Genomic DNA, 4,135 nt, shown 5'->3' with positions numbered 1-4,135 from the left:
ACTCTTGTGCAGAAGCTGATGGATTCATGAGACTGCAAAATGCAAGATCAGATAAAACAAGATTTACATAGTACTGAATAGACTGAAGGATTATTCTATAGGATTTGTTTAAAGTACAATTGATGCTCCATGTTCTCTTTTCTAGATACAAGGAATCTCTTTTTCTTAAACTCAGAAATTAAACATTTATCTTTTCTTCCTGCCCTATATCTCCCAAATTAGGAAATTTTTTAAAAAATCAAGAGGAGGGTTACTGTAGAGAGAAATTTTATGTTTCAACAGAAAATAATGGAAGCACTTCTGGGCTATCAGATTCAGATCTGATTCATTGTACTTGAGCTATTTTATTTTGTAAACTACAGACAACTAAAGATTATATTCTCTATCTAGTGACTGGACTGGTTCTAGTTATGCTAGTCCTATATGTGTACAATCAATTAAACAAAGGGGAAAATTAGAAATATGAGAGGAGCATAATTTTTTTTTTTTAATGTAAAAGAAATTCTAAAAAGATTAAATGAGAAGTTATCAAAAGAAGGTCCTCTTACTAAAAGAATATACATTGGTTGCTTTACTGCCACTGGTATTCCAAGTATCACCAGAATTGGACTTCTTTGTACAGGAAGAAAGATTATTATATTACAAATGGTGCTGGGTAAAGTAACAATAGAATTTGAAAGCTGTATAGCTCAGTTTAGCAAAGCAATTTTAGCCTCTTCTGAATAAAAAAATAAGTACCTGTAATTTGACCTATGGCTTTACAACTAGACTGACACTAGACTTCCTGTTAGCCTTCCAAGGAGTAGTCTGTGCCTTAAAAGGTCAACATGGGCCCCTCGGCGCTGGAAATGCAGCTGTTGGGAAGTTCAGAGGCTGCGGAGGTGGAGGCGGAGGCGGCGGGGGCGGGGGTGGGGGGGGAGTCCGAGCCATGTGACCAGGGCGCCGTCGCTCGTCTCCTTTTCCTGCCACCTCGTGTCTCGAAAATAACTTTCTTACTAAAAAGAAACGAGAAAAAAGTGCCGCCCGCCCCTTACACCCTTTTTTTTCCTGCTCAGTCTTCTGCCCCGTGAGGGAGCCCAGGGTGGCCGCTCCGCCGTCGGGGCCGCGCCGCAGAGCCCCGGCAGCCCCGGGCGCCCCCCTCCATCCCTCCTACAGCCGGGCCGCCACGACGATAGGCGAGATCTCTGCCGCCGTATCTTTCATCTCCAAGTTTCTCCGCACCTAGGGACTCACGAGCGAGCGACAGCTGCAGACCTTCAGCCAGAGCCTGCAGGAGCTGATGGCAGAACATTATAAACATCACTGGTTCCTAGAGAAGCCGTGCAGAGGATCAGGTTACCGTTGTATTCGCATCAACCATAAAACGGGTCCTCTGATTGGACAGGCAGCGCAGCGGACTGGACTGAGCGGTCAGGAGCTGTGCAGGCTTCTCCCCAGCGAACTCACACTCCAGGTTGACCCCTACGACGTGTTCTACGGAATCGGAGAGGATGACTTCATCTGGGTGCTGTACGAAGCCTCACCAGCAGGAGATAGCACTCAGAACAGCACCAACGTGCAAATGGTAGACAGCAGAATCAGCTGTAAGGAGGAACTTCTCTTGGGCAGAACAAGCCCTTCCAAAAACTGCAATATGATCACTGTATCAGGTTAAGGTATGGATGGACCATCTTATAATGGATGGGCAAGTTTGATTTTTGCTTTGGGTGGGCTCCTCTTGGGGATAAAAAAAAAAAAAATTTTTTTTTTTTTTAAATGTCACAGCTGTGAAGATCTGGCACAAGATAGAGTGGTAAAAAAAAATTTTTTAAGTGACAGTGCCATAGTTTGGACAGTACCTTTCAATGATTTAATAGCCTGTGCGTCCAAGTAAATGATCACTTGATTTGCTAGGGAGTGTAGTTCTGGTTTACTTTCTCCCGGACGTTATACCTAATTTTTACATCAGTCCCTCTAACACAGATCTGTGTCTCAAAGAACCTTTCTCTGCAACAGGTCTTGCAGAGGAAATTTGCACTATTACACTTGAAAATTGTTAACCTTTTTGGCAGCTCAGTAGGAAAGCTCAATGTTTTAAACACGGTAGTACTGGAAATTTTATGACAAGACTTTTACCTAGCACTTAAATATGTATAAATGTACATAAGACAAACTAGTAAGCATGACCTGGGGAAATGGTCAGACCTTGTATTGTGTTTTTGGCCTTGAAAGTAGCAAGTGACCACAATCTGCCATGGCAACAGGCTTTAAAAAAAAAGACCCCTAAAGACACTCTCAACTGTGATGTTAGCACCAGCCGGCTCTCTGTACATTTGCTAGCTGGTAGTTTTCTAAGACTGAGCAAACTTCTTATTTTTAGAAAGTGAAGGTCTGGTTTGTAACTTTCCTTGTACTTAATTGGGTAAAAGTCTTTTCCACAAACTACCATCTATTTTGTGAACTTTGTTAGTCATCTTTTATTTGGTAAATCATGAACGGTGTAAATTTGTACAGTTCATGTATATTGATTGTAGCAAAGTTGTACAGATTTCTATATTTTGGATGAGAAATTTTTCTTCTCTCTAATAAATTGTTTCTTGGCATTTAAAAAAAAAAGGTCAACGTGTCTGTGACTTTATTAATAATACACAATCTGAGGTTTCTCAGGGTGTAGTTGCTGCTGAGGTACATGATGCTGCTTATTTACAACCAAACAGCTCATGGGATTTGTTTTCTTGGATGAAAATTTTAGGGCCATGGTTTCATGGGACATTTCAATCAATGGGCCTAATATTGTTCTTAGTGTCTCTGTTATACCTTATAGTTTGTTTGTAATGCCTGAGGTCTTAAAAGTTTGGAGTGGCCCATCAAGGTGCAACAATTGGTCTCTATTCATCTGGAGAAGTAGAGCAAAAAGGAGAGTCAGGAATCAGAGGAGGAACTAGACTACATGTCTGATTGCCTCCATTAATAATTGCCTCTACACCAGAAGAAACCAGATAGTGCCCGACTACCATTATTGAACATTTTTGATCAAAGATTTTATAAGAGTATCCGGAACAAAAGGGAGCAGATTGTGAACAGAGTTTTTCTTTTATGGAATCCATACTTTCTGGAGCCATCAAAATTGAAATAACTCGCCCAAAACTATTTCCCTGAGGTAATCTTTGAACCTTAAACTTTGAGCAAAAATTGATCTCCTTAAAGCCATCTTTAAGTCAAACAATAGGTTAGCTTAATTAATGAAGAACGTTTGTCTTGGGCATTGTGCTCTTTTAAATTATCTATGTGTTTATGTGTAGTCAGTTTTAACAACAGCAATTCCAAAGATCAGAATAGAAGCTATGTTTTAAGTCAGTCAATAATTATTTGACTTGTTCTTTAAAAAAAATAATGTGGAAACCTACATATCTACAAGCTATTTCGTAAACTCTATTCTGGCCCTTTTTCCACAGCGATGTATAATTACTAGTGATAAGCTGGGTTATAAAAATCTGTGAAGGATCTTTCTTCTCTGAAATATTTTTGTACTCTCTAATCAAAAATGTTGCCCCAATTTGCAAATTGTGTATTAAGTAAACTTCAGTCAAGTTCTGTTATTGGTTTAATATTATTTTTGTTTTAACAAACCTAAGTGAAGACACCAGGAGAGCTCAAAATTGTAGACTCTCAGGAGAGATGACAGTGTATGAATTGAAGCTAAAAAGAAGGGGAGGAAGTGATGCATTCAAGTCTTCCCTTCCCAAAATTTCTCCCCTAGGTTTCCTGCCTGAGGGATCCCAGGCACTACATTTGACCTACTGAGGAATTAAAAACTGAACATCTGGGAAGTGAGGGAAAGGGAAGGAAGAAAGACCTACAGGAGTGGTTTCCATCAGTGGTAATCTCCCTATGGGCATTAGAGGGGGCTGTGGCACAGGGAAAACAAGCTTAGCTGTCAAATGTAGATCCATTAACTCTTGGTCACTGATGTGAACCAACTGAATTACTGTGACCTGACCAAATTGTCTATTACTATCAGATGGGAGGTTATTTGCATGAAGGCTCCCACCCCCAACAAGGTGTTAAGGGTTATAATGAGAGCTGGGGAAGCAGACTGTGGTGAGTAGTCCTGAAAAGCACAGCCCTGGGAGTGTCTACACCATGGTCTGGATTC

At 40.6% G+C, this 4,135-nt stretch overlaps 1 pseudogene; it reads left to right on the top strand.

Moving 5' to 3' along the window:
* Positions 1 to 827: 827 nt before the first annotated feature.
* LOC126065456 (protein BTG1-like) lies at positions 828 to 1,654 on the top strand (annotated as a pseudogene).
* Positions 1,655 to 4,135: the final 2,481 nt, after the last annotated feature.

Source organism: Elephas maximus, chromosome 22, assembly GCF_024166365.1.
Source record: "Elephas maximus indicus isolate mEleMax1 chromosome 22, mEleMax1 primary haplotype, whole genome shotgun sequence".
NCBI lineage: Eukaryota > Metazoa > Chordata > Mammalia > Proboscidea > Elephantidae > Elephas > Elephas maximus.
Note: the sequence above shows the minus strand (reverse complement) of the source record. Positions and strands in the feature narration are given on the sequence as shown.